The following is a 12,453-nucleotide window of genomic DNA, read 5'->3' on the forward strand; positions in this document are numbered from 1 at the left end:
TGTTTGGTTCCCTGCTGTCTCCCCAGTACCAGGCACAGTGCTCAATAAATAACTGCTGAATGATGCATGGAAGGAGGGAAGGAAGGCCACTTTTATTTGGAGGTTCAAATGTAAAATAACTATTTCCCCCGATATTGTGTTATGAAACTGTTCAAACATATAGAAAGTTGAAATCATCGTGTGGTGTTGATTCAACAGTTGTTAACAAATCAAGAGCTGGTGCTCGAAGTTCATTTAAAGGAAAGCTGACTTTAAAGTTAGGTTGGTTGGTTGTATGGCCGATAGGTGCTGGCCCAGCAGTCGTTAGCAAATACTTTGGGAGTTCTCAGTTACAAAGAGTCGGTTCTACACTCTGTGGCCCAGAAGCACCACCTTGGACAGAAAGCTACAGGTGCCCACACACAGGGCTCAGGCTGCTACCCAATTCCTGGTGCCATAGGTGTTGAAGGGAAAGGTCTGGGCCTAGAAGCCTAATCGGGCCTCAAGAGGCTGTGAAATGTGGGTTGAATTAAAGTTGTTCCTTGAACTGCATTCGTTGAATCCTCTGGTGAAAAACCAGGGGATACAGAGGAGAACTGACTGTACATTTTACTGAAAAAAAAAGAAAAAAAATCCATGTGTAAATGGACCCGTGCTGTTCAAGCCTGTGTTGCTCGAGGGTCAACTATGCTTCTCTTTTCTGAGCCTGTTTGTTCTTCTGTGAAATGGGAATTGCTACCCCAGGCCCAATGCTTGTCCCTCACAGGATAGACTGATGGGAGTCAGATGTAGGACAATGAATGTCTTTTGTAAAAGCGTAAAGCACACGTGTTGTTAAAATGGAAGCGGTTATTCCAGCCAGGGGCACACACAAAGCATCCAGCTGTTTTCTTTTCCTTCTCACTAATTTGCACTGTTAATGAAGAATTTCAGGTTCACTCCCAGCGTCTACTATCTGGCTGGACTTTGGATCACGGCCCTGTGGCTCCTCCTGAAAACACAGAGTTGGGCCAAGGGCAAGCCTGTCAGGGCCTCTTAGATACTGCTCACTCCCCAGAAGCTGGATTGCTTTGAATGTTGTGCCAACTCGCCTTCCCACTCTTGGAAGAAGATTTGAGCAGAAAGAATATAGGAACGGTTGTTTTCGCCTGCCCCTTCTGCCTCCCCCGGCTGCAGGATTTCTGTCTCACATGTACTCTCCTACTCCCTTTCTTCTCCTCCAGCCCAGACCCAAACTTGTACAGGACCTTTTGCCCTGAATTTCAGCAGGAAGCACAACCAGCAACCAGATGTCTGACTTTTTCACCCCATTGGCAAGGATTAGCCATCTTCCCTGTAAACTTCCGGCCTCTCCTCTCGTTAGATCTTTCAGCTTCTTCACGCTCCATCTCCTTTAGTTCATGCACATGAACACCCTCTGGAGGAGAAACAAACGTAGCCTGCAAACTGCTGCAAACGTGCCGAGTTTTTATATACGCTGTTCAGTAAGTCCAGCGTTGGTGGCTGTTGGAGGGGGTGCAGGTGGGGCCGGGTAGCCGTTCAGCTCTTGGAGTCACTTGGTCTGTCACCAAATTCAGATTCAATGAAGAAAAGGTGGCCTTGATCAAAGACAGAGATAATTAAATCCACAGCTTAAAATAACATGTAAAGGAAAATAAATGCAAATTCCGTTACTGTCAAAGCATCTGGGTGTGGAAAAATAATGGGTAAGGCAGCCTCTGCAGCTTCCAGAGAGTAATGAGAGACCTGGATCTTCTCTGACACAAAGCGGAGGGGAGAGAACTGAGGGGGCAGCTCAGCCAGATCCTTCCCTTCCAGGTAGAGGAACTGAGGCTCTGCCTGGGTGGGAAGGACTTGCCCCAGGTCCCTTGATTGATGGCAGAGTGGGGGACCCCAGCTCAAGGGCTCACTCTTGGCTCTACGTACTTATACCTCCCCTGAGATGTTTCTAGGAAAGGAGGGTGGCCGTTGCAGACCTGGTCTTGATGCCTACTCTCTGCCCCTGTCCTTCTGTTCTAGGAATGGTTGTTGGGTCTGCTGCTCAGGGTCATGCTGACCTACAAGCCCCAGCCAGGCAGTAGCAGCAGGAATGAGGGACTTTTCTTGCCTAGGTCCACCGGCCGTCCAGTAAACACCTGGAGGGGAAGGAGAAGGGGAAGCTTTTCTTTTTAAAAAACTTAAGAGGAAACACACCCAGAAAACCCTGGTTTTCAAGTCAGCACCCTTGGGTTATCCACAAGCAATAAGGAGCAAGTGTTTCCCAAAGAAATGCATGAAAAGCAGGTGGGGCATCATAGGAAACCTTTTAAATGGGCTTTTAAGAGATTATCACTCAATTGCACAATGCCCTGTCCCCCCACCATCTCCTACCCCTGCTTTCCCCATGTATGTCTATGTTTACTGGTATAAATCTCCACTCCGCCATTCCTTGATGTGTGACTCTGATCAAGTTGCTGCCCCTCTCTGTGCCTCAGTTTCCTGACCTATAAAATGGGGATAATCATTCTTATTTGATATAGTTGCCATGGGGATTATGTGAAATGAAACCAGTCACACTTAGCATGGAGCCAATGTTTAATAAGCTTGTTTTCTTCCTTCTGTAATGGAAACGATAAATGTGTTCCTGAGGGAGTGGGTCCCAACAGGGCAGGACGGTGTCTTCTTTAGCAAGCCCCATAGCACCTGCATCTTTGTCCTGTAGCCTCGGCTGCTTACAAGAAGAAAGACCGATCTGGGCCTGGAGGGATGTGTTCAGTTTCTCTGGGCAGCCAGGGTACCTCATCCTGGCAGACTCACTGTGGGAAATGTGTGCCCCTTCCATCCTGCGCCCACAACCAGGGGCTCTAGCCCTCATGTTTCTAATTGTTCACATCACAAAACCTGAATTTTTCTTCTAAAAAAAAAAAAAGAAAGAAAGAAAAAGAAACCAGGGCCCCCACATTAATATAAATGACTCTCAAGGGGCCCTGTTAGCCAAGGCTCAGCACAATGAGTTAATTGAAAGTGGTAATGAGAAAAAGCAGCTGATACTCATAAACCCATGGACCAATGAGCAGTTCAATTCCCGGGCAGTGGGTGAGAGCCAGGCTTTCTAGCCAACCAAGATGTCGATGGCTTCTGGAAATAATTGCCTGAGGAAGGCTGCAGACAGAGACCAAGCTTGTCTACAGATCCTGTCACCTGGCTGGGAGCCACCTGTGATGGCTTAGTGCCCAGTGCTTCAAGCCCTGAGAAAACCCTGTGCTTTAAGGAAATACCTGAGACCTAATAAGGATAGACACTCCACTGGGGTGTCATGTGAGAAACCCCAAAGTTGAGGAACTTGCTTCACATTCCAGCCCTACCACTCCCAGGGGGATGGGGCTTGAGACAAGGTGAATCTTCAGGCCTTAGTTTCCCCACCTGTCAAATGAGCACATTGATACCTGTTTCCCCAGCATTGGGTTGTTTGAACATCAAATGAGATGATATATTTGACATGCTCTATAAAATAAGAGACTTGTTGTGTGAACAGGAGAGCTCAGAGTAGTGAGCTGAGGGATCAGACTGCCTGTGTTAACTTGTGGTAGACTGAAAAAATAAGTCCCACCTCATAAGATTGATGAGATTAAGGAAAAAAAACTATATATATATATATTTAGAGTGGCAGCTGGTGTATAGTAAGCACTGAGTAAGTGTTAACTATTATTTGTGATGAGTTATTGTTCTCAAGGCTTTCTTGTCCTGTAGTGTCTAACTCAAGCTTATAGCCAGAGGCCCAGTGTGGGCTTCTACTTTGCCTCTTTTTCTAACATTTCTAGTCATGTGGATCAAATGCCCATTCTTCCCACAGCAGTCCTACATCCTACAAAGAGGAGTAGGCTGAGTAGACAGAACAGTGAAGGATTTTAAAGACAAACTGATTCACAAGGCAACTGAGCTCTTAACCAATAGAGACACCATTTCTTTCCAGACCCTGACAGTCATGCTGTACTATGAGCTTACTGGTCTACCTGCAGGGCCAGGCTGGGGTGTAATGAATCCACAGTGAGCTGGGGACCATTTATCTGGATAACTGATGGAGTCCAGAGCACAGGAAACTGGGAAATGTGAGTGTGTGAGTGTGTGTGTGAGAGGGAGGGTACAGAACACCCACTAAGGAAAAATGATATGCTCTCTAGATAAGAGAGAGGACACAGGGGTCTCCCCAGCTATCCATCTGCCCACCTCCATCCTACCTCTGTCTGTCTCTCAGGGCTTCTCAGCCTGGACCATCTCATTGCTTAGGTGAAGCTTCCAGTGGGACTTTAGGGCAGGTGCTGAATGACGCCGCCCATACAGTGCTGAGCATACATCCCACAGCAAGTGCAGAAATGGAGTCCATCTGCTATGTCTTAGCACGTCCTTCAATAAAGCCAAGCACAACATCAAAGCACGACCGAGTGATTCACACACCGCCAATAGGAGTGAAACTTTGCACAACCTTTTCAGAGCTCAGTTTGGCAGTATATATCAAAACTAAAGATGTGCTACCTATCCTTTAACCCAGCTTTTACTTCGAGAAACCTGTCCCACAGAAACATGCACATGCAAACACGGAGGTAGAGGCACCAGGGGCTTTAGTGCAGCGTGCCAGTAATAGACCAGAATCGGAAACGACCCAAGTGCCCATCCAAATGCACAAAGAGGCAAGGACGCTCACTACACTAGTTTTGTAATTGTGTGTGTGTGTGTGTGTGTGTGTGTGTGTGAGAGAGAGAGAGAGAGAGCTCACAAAATCCATTTATAGAAGCTGTTTAAAATATTGAGATGGTTTAGCATATAGATTATAGTACCGTGGAAAGTTTCCAAATGTATATTAAGTAGAAAAGGCAGATTGTAAAATATTAAACGTAACAAAATCCCTTTTGTTAGTGTATGTGTAGAAATAAGATCTGGGAGAATAGACACAGAACTATTAAACACTTGTTACCTTCACGGGGAGAGGAGAATACAGGGAACTGATACTTTCTACAGTATTTATTTCCGTAAGGCTTGATGTCTTCATGATGAAGATATGTTCATTTTGAATTTACAAACCAAGTAAAGATGATTCAGGAAACGCACCTAAACAAATGTTAGGCTAAATAAATCTAAGGGGCTGAGGCTACATGCTTGGCCTTTGGGACATTCAAACTAGGTTGGAGCGTAGCTACAAGGATCCAGAGAAGTGGTGTGATCTGGGCTCTTTCGTAGACTCTTTGGTAGGCAGTGGTCAAGTTTTCCTGGGGCCTGGGGCTCGGGCAGTTCAAGGGTCTGTTCCCCATGAGGGCAGCCGACGCCCGCTGTCTGGCATGTGCTAAGTTGCCCCCTGGGAGGGGAACTCTGAGCTTCAGAGCCGAGGAGCGAGCTTTTGGTCCAGCTGCCTGGAGACAGGGACAGCCTCTTCTTTTTCCTCCGTGGAACTGGGGCCAGAGAGGCTATGGTCGCAGCCAGCTTCCCCTTGGGAATAGATCCAGGTCTCAGTCAGGGCGGGAGGAAGGGCCTCCTTAGGCCCCGATCCATCTCACAGGCTGGGAACTCTGCACAGCAGGTCTTTCCTTTCTGCCCTTTCTCGCAAAGGCCCTACAAAAACTTTCGCGTTTCCCCTTATGACCCTATATTTCTTAAAGTTTTGGTTCCAGGTGGGGTGGACTAGAAACATCTGACTGCACACTGGGGACCATCAATTCTGGGAACCAGATGGCTGAGCCGGCTTTCCTTGTAGCTTCCACGATCTGCTGGTTCTCACCCAGAAAGGGGCCTCCTGCCCAGCACGGCATCACCAGCAGCTCTAGAACCACTGCTTCCTGGGTCTGAGTAGGAGAACACGTGCCTCTGTAGATTCAGTAAAATCAGCTGGACATATTGAAAAGGTAGCATGTGGTGGGAAGTCTTTGGTCCCCTTCATTCAGCCTCATTCAAGTACTTTCTCCGTTTTAATGTTGTATTTCTGAGGAAAGGCTAGAACTCTCATCGGAGGCTTTTTGACATTGAGAAGTTTTATGGGGGGGGGGGTCACGTGAACTATTCTCGAATATTTAAAAAAATCACTGCATAGAAAAAGGCATTAATCCCATTCTCTGGATTTCCAGAGCCTTTCCTTCCCTATCAATCATGGGTGTGAGTTACAGGCAGGGGGACACCTGCTGTGGACCAAGTCCAGTGTTAGCTTCCAAGGATACACTGGGGAACAGCAAAAGGTAGGAATTACCTCATGGAGCCTGCAGTCTATTGAGGGAGATGCCCTTCAATCACATAATCACCATTCTGAGTATCTAAGAGCCAAGGGACATACGTGCTCTGAAAAATGAAACAAGTCCTGTGGGAATCTACAACGAAGGAACCACTCGAGACTGGGGTAGGGGTTAGGATGGGGTTTCTTACGGAAGCGGTGCTGAGATCTGTCGGTGAGTAGGAGTGGACACTCTTGAAGACTCTCCAGACAAGAAAGAATGGTGCCGTGAGCCAGGGGGCACCAGGGAAGATGGAGAGAAGTGGACAGGGATGAGAAAGGGGCACTGAGGAAGATAAAAGAAATGATGTTTTTGGAGATGCACATGGTTACTGCCACCACTGCCCCCTACACACACACACACACACACACACACACACACACACACACACCTGCTGAATATCTCACTTGGAAACTGATGAAGGGTGAACTTGTCAAGACTAAAGGGTTTCTCACAGGACTGGATCCCTCTCTTATTAACTATTCAACCCTTTACTAAGAGAGAAACTATGTAAGAATTGAATGAACTCAAGTGCCTGCTAATTAAGCAACAATGAGAAGTTAAGATGAAGAGGATCTGAAATGAACGTGATAAAATGTGCACTTGACTGTCTAGTTTTACTCTTTGTTCTTTGAAATGGACAGGAATCTGAAATGCCAGACTGTCTGGTTCAATACCGCACACTCCTGTCCGGACTCCTGGGCCTTCTTCCTTCCTCAGGAAACCCAGGCCATTGCCCGCAGGCTCAGACACCCAGACCCTTTCCCTCCTGAACCCAAAATGCTCCCAACTCAAAGCCTCGAGACTTTTCTCTCTGCCAGGTAACCCAGCCTCTCTCCCACCCTGGTAGGCCCCAGCTCCTTTCCCTCTGGTTGACTCTGAACACCCCCTTTCACTCAAAGACCCCGCTGATCTGACTCCCCAAGGCTGGAGGCTGCCAGGAATGGGAGGGAAATAAAAAGAACTCTCTCAAGACCCCCAGGCTCTCACTACCCACCCATGCCCTGCCCCCTTTTTCTCCACATCTTTCTTGGTGGCCAAGCTCCCATCAGAACCAAGATCCAAAGTGCTGCCTGCGGCAAGGAACGGTGCTGTGAGCATCTGAGCGTACCTTCTTGGGACTAGAATCTTGGACTTGTTTGGCCTGAGGAGCGGCACAAAGCAGAAGGCCTGGCCTAGAATAGAAAGTGCCTCCCTGTGAGTTCTGCTTCAAAGGAGCACATATCTCCCGGGGAGAGTCACCTTCCAGGCCCATAGGAAGTTCCCAGTCTGTCACCTTCATTCATGGATCCAGGGGTCACTGTGTGCCGGCTCTCCTTGCAGGGGTACTGAGATGGTCAGACAGGAATGAAACCATGGTCATCTGGGTTTCTGGAAGATGAGATAAAATGCAAAGAATTTCCTTTGTAAAGATAAGAGGTTCTTAGTTTCTTGAAGATCACAAACCCCTAGAACGGGTGAAGGGTCCTCTCACCAGAAAAATTTCCATGTGCAAAAGGGCACAAAGCTCTGTGTACAGCACCACTTTGCAAAGGATGGGGAAAGAACCCAGGTCTTCCAGGTAAGCTAGAAATCAGTCAGCAGGCAGGGTACCTGAATTTCCCTTACACGTATCAGAGAGGGCGAGGGAGACCTGGCCTCACCCTGGGTCCAGATCCCAGGTCGTGGCTGCAGAAGATGAGCAAGTGAGTGAGCACCTTCTACTTTTTTTTTTGGGGGGGGGCTAAGGCAACCCCATTAAATAAGGGTCCTTCCTCTCTACTGTCATTTAAATTAGGACTCCAGGGCAGGAATTTTCTTCCAGGTTCAAAGGTGAGTGAAGTGCCATTCCCAGTGCTTTTATAAGGGAAAAGTCTACAGAATTCTGTGGTCTTGAACCAATCTGCTGACTCTCAACCAGCCAGGCAGACCCAGGGCCTTCCTAGGTCACTCGAGAGAAGAGAACCCCCCTACACCCCCACACACACACAAAAGCGCGTGCACCCACAAATGCTCACACACATGCTCTCGCACCAAGAGACCCATCTCTACAGTGAAAACTTGTCTGGGCACCAACTTTTGCTGGAATACTGACCTGGGCAAAATAAATGAAGTCTACACAATTCAAACAGACCAAAAAAAAAAAAAAAAAAAATCAATTTTTTAAGAAAATGAGAGCAGAGTCTGCAGACTTCCAGTTTAGTCCAAGACTTCTCTACCCATTTAAAATATGTATAATACTCACCTCCCCCAACTCAGAGGACAATAAATGTAATTGTTTTCCTCGTTAATTTGGGGTATTCATTCCATATTTTTCCCTCAAGGTAATATGAGAAAAATAAAGTTGCCTTTTGTGTGTTTTGCATTAGAATTCAATTAACAAACATTTACTGTGGGTCTGCTGTGTGTCACTACATACCAAGCACCGCAGCAAAGAATTGGTCAGACACATCCCTTCCCCTTTTCTACACTACAGAAATAAGCCCAGGTGTGACAGGTCTTCCCACAGGTGCTCCAGGATGTCCAATCAACTGGGAGTCATGGAAGAGTCCCCCCTGCTTCCCACCCCAGGAGGAAGTGACATTTAACACCTTCTGGAAGGGTGAAAGTAGCATTTTCCTGGGGCCTGTTTCCCCCAGACATACTTTCCCAGCTCCTCAGTCCTGCCCTTCCCATCAGCCGCCATGCAGGTGGTTGGCGCCCTTGTCCCTCCAGTTACGGGAACACAGCAGAACAGGAAAGTGGTCAGGCCTTGGGAATGCCTGCCAGGATGGGACTAGGACAGCTGAGTGGTCCTGGCCTGCCCGTGGATGGGGGTCACAGGTGAGACAGTAATGACAGAGAGCTTGTCCTCTGAGTAACCCCATCTTCCTATTTCCGTCCCCTCCGTACTCGTATTTCTTCTCTGACGCTGTCAGCCTTTCTCCTCACTGGGAAGGCATCTGCCTGAGACCCAGCTATGACATGATGCGTGGTTAGGATAAGTCCAAACACTAGCCATGGCTTACAAAGCCCTGGGTCGTTCTGCACACACACCCGCTTGTGTTCTCTGTCCAACATGGTCTTCCCTCAGTTTCTCATTGTCGCCACCATGCTCCCCAGTTCCTGGGGTCTTTACACATGCTATTCCCTCCTCTGCCAAGAAGGCTTTCCCCACACTCGTCCCCACCCAAACTTCACCCTCAATTAACTCCTGTTCATCCTTCAGATCTCAGCTCAAGCACCTGTTTGTCGGAGCGGTCCTCCCTGCCCCCTGGTTCTATGCGCTCATTGGCCCGTGTTCCTTTTTATACCATATGGTTATTTAATTAATACCTGTCTCTACTACTAGGTTATACAGTCTGTGTGGGCAGGGACTGGGTCTGTTTTTGCTCACCATTGTGTCTGCCATCTGTCACAAAGACTCTCACATAGTAGGCTATCAGTGAAAGGATGACGAATGCTTGCATGAGTAAATAAATCAGTGAGTACCTTGTGTGGGGGAAGCTGTCTATACCAAGCGGATCCCTGGCCCTTACCTTGTGTGCTGGGCTGGCAGACACGGAGTCCAGGAAGCTAGGTGTCTGCCATGCCCACAGCAACCTTGTCAGGAAAGTGACCTGAGCCACTTCACTCCTGAAAAAGGGGTTCTGATTTGTGCCATGTGATTTGAGTGGAAACAGCCCTGTCGGTCTGGCCACAGTTGCCTAGATGAGGACTGGTGTCCTTACCAAATTGTAAATGACCTGGGCGGGAGACAAGCCAATACCTTTTGAGGAAGCTTGGCATGAATTTGGCATGGGTGGTGGCAAGTTTGGGAATTTCTCTTGAGGCGTCTACCTACCAGGAATTCTGGAAAAGTGAAAAAAGAGAAAGAAGGTCATTTTAGGGCTGGCTGACTCCCCAACCACGCCCTGAGCTATTATTCTAGAAGCCTGCTGGACAACCGGCCTTGGTAGCCCTGGGACCAGAGTGACTTCATGGCTGAGGAAACCATGCACCTTGCCACCCCGCGCTGCCGGATAACCTGACAATATGGCTCCTTGATCACCAGTAACTTGTGTTCATTCCTTCGTTTCAATTTGAAGGAGGCACGAATAATCCAAGTGTAAGGATGAAGCATGAGTTTCTCTCTGCATATTTGTCTTCATCATGTGCTGGGCAGGAAAAAAATAGACCTCTTTGGTTTCTCCTTAGGGCTGCTAAGAGTCTGTCAGAGTTGCTGCTAGAAAACACTCAGCACAAAAACCTGTGTCTAGCATCTGTTTTCCTGATCTGCTTGTGAAATTTTTCACGGCATCTTCATAGCTCCAGGACTGTTGGGGTTGTTAAAGTGAAATATCACCGCTAGGTGAAGACATGGCCTGTTTGTGAGTCAGTGGTAATCACCAACACCCCAGGTCCTAAATCTTTCAGGAGTCAGTGCAGGTATGGGCGTTTGGGTGTCTGAATGCCTCTAGTCAGTCCCGTTTGTTTGTGTCTCTGTCAATGTTGCAAAAAGAACAAAAGCAAGCAAGGCATGAGCAGATCTATTTCCATGAGGTTGGTTAGAGGCCTCAAAAATGAATTCCAGGCATGTGATCAGATGAGTAGAGGGAGGGGAAAAGATTTTACAGTTTAATAAGTTGAGCTCAGCCAATGCCGATCGAAAGAATCAGGGGAGGTGTTTGGGAATCAGTTAGGCAGATTAGAGATGGAGTCATTTATGTCTTTCTGACTTGACTGCATTCTGTGTGAGCAGGGGCCCTGGCTGTTTTTGCATTTTAATGCCTCCCCAGTGTCTAGCCCAAGGCCTGGCATACAGCAAGCACTCCACACATATTTTTTGGAGAGAATAAATGCATCAGAAAGGAGGTTTCAGTCATGAAGCCAGGCCGGCATAGGAACAGGGAACCAACTGAGGGAAGAAATAGGGAGGGAGGTTCAAGGAGAGAGGCGGGTGTGCTTTTCCACTGATAGCTTTACCTCTGAATAGCCTTGTTTTTCACGAATAAATAAAGCATGGAACAATTTCCTTACCATTATAGCGCCTGGCATATAAGAGAAACCCATCCAGCAATCATAGGTAGGCAAGTAAAATAAATACTTAACCTATGTGAGGAATAGATTGCTTTCCCATGCTCCTGGAGACCAGAAGCAGTCCCCAGGTGGTTTCTGCTCAGAGCCCAGAGACATTGCACATCGGTGCTCAGACATCTCATTTTTGGCAGAAGGACCTGGCAGGGGGCTCCTATTGCTCCAATTGTGACACATTCAGGGCAGGAGGCTTTGTTGGCTTCTTACCTCGTTCTTAAAATGTTTGAACTCTGGTTTTCAGTACAGGGTGCGCTAGTGCTCTTACAAAAACAGGTTTGCGGAAGCAACACCGATGAGATCAACACCCCGGACTGCTGAGCGCGGCTCTTCCCTGCAATGGAAACATTACCCGCATGACTTGGGGAGCCAGAGTTGACTTAGAGGAGCTTAACTGATTTGATTCATCAGTTCAAATCACCTTTAATGTGGCCCATTAGTAATGCCACCATATTGTAAGTGATACATCCACAGAGGCATTAGTCATTATACAAATAGAATTAATAGGTTTCACTACACTTCAAGATAAACATGTTGGAACAGTAACTCCATTCACTCAGGGCCTTTTGAGCTTGCTCAGGGCCTTTACCTGACTGTTAGAATAAATACAAAGTTTTATGGCCTACTTGCTCTGTGTGACTTCACCATCAGCACACGACACAGATTCAGTTTAGAAATTGCAGTTGTGTGCATTGACACATTTATTTATTTATCCATGCGTTCATTCATTCTCTTACTTAGTAACCTATTGTTTTTTCCCCGTTAAGCTTGTAGAGCATTGTGGTTCCCTGACTACCATCACAGGATTCACCAGGACTTTTATTGAAGCGCAAATGATGAGAATGTCTTGGTGAACGTGAGACCAGAGAGCAGGCATTATGTGTCGAACAGGCGTTTGGGTGTCAGACTCACCTGGATTTGAAGTCTAGTTCTGTTTCTGACTATCTGTGTAAGTGCAGAATTGGCTCTACTTCTCTGAGCCTTCATTCCTTATCTGGAAAATGGCTGTGAAATCCCTCACCTCTCACCATCTCTACATTGCATATCTCTTTTCCTTCTTATGCAACTCCCATAATGCCAAGGTTCTAGAAAAGATCCTTGAGGACCAGGCGGGCCTCCTGAAGGAGGAATTTAAGTTGACCTGGGAAAGAAAAATAGGACAGGCTTGGGAGGACATGTTTTCTACAGAAGTTACTACAAAAGCAAGCAT

Source organism: Rhinolophus sinicus, linkage group LG10 (genome assembly GCF_036562045.2).
Source record: "Rhinolophus sinicus isolate RSC01 linkage group LG10, ASM3656204v1, whole genome shotgun sequence".
Classification (NCBI taxonomy): Eukaryota; Metazoa; Chordata; class Mammalia; order Chiroptera; family Rhinolophidae; genus Rhinolophus; species Rhinolophus sinicus.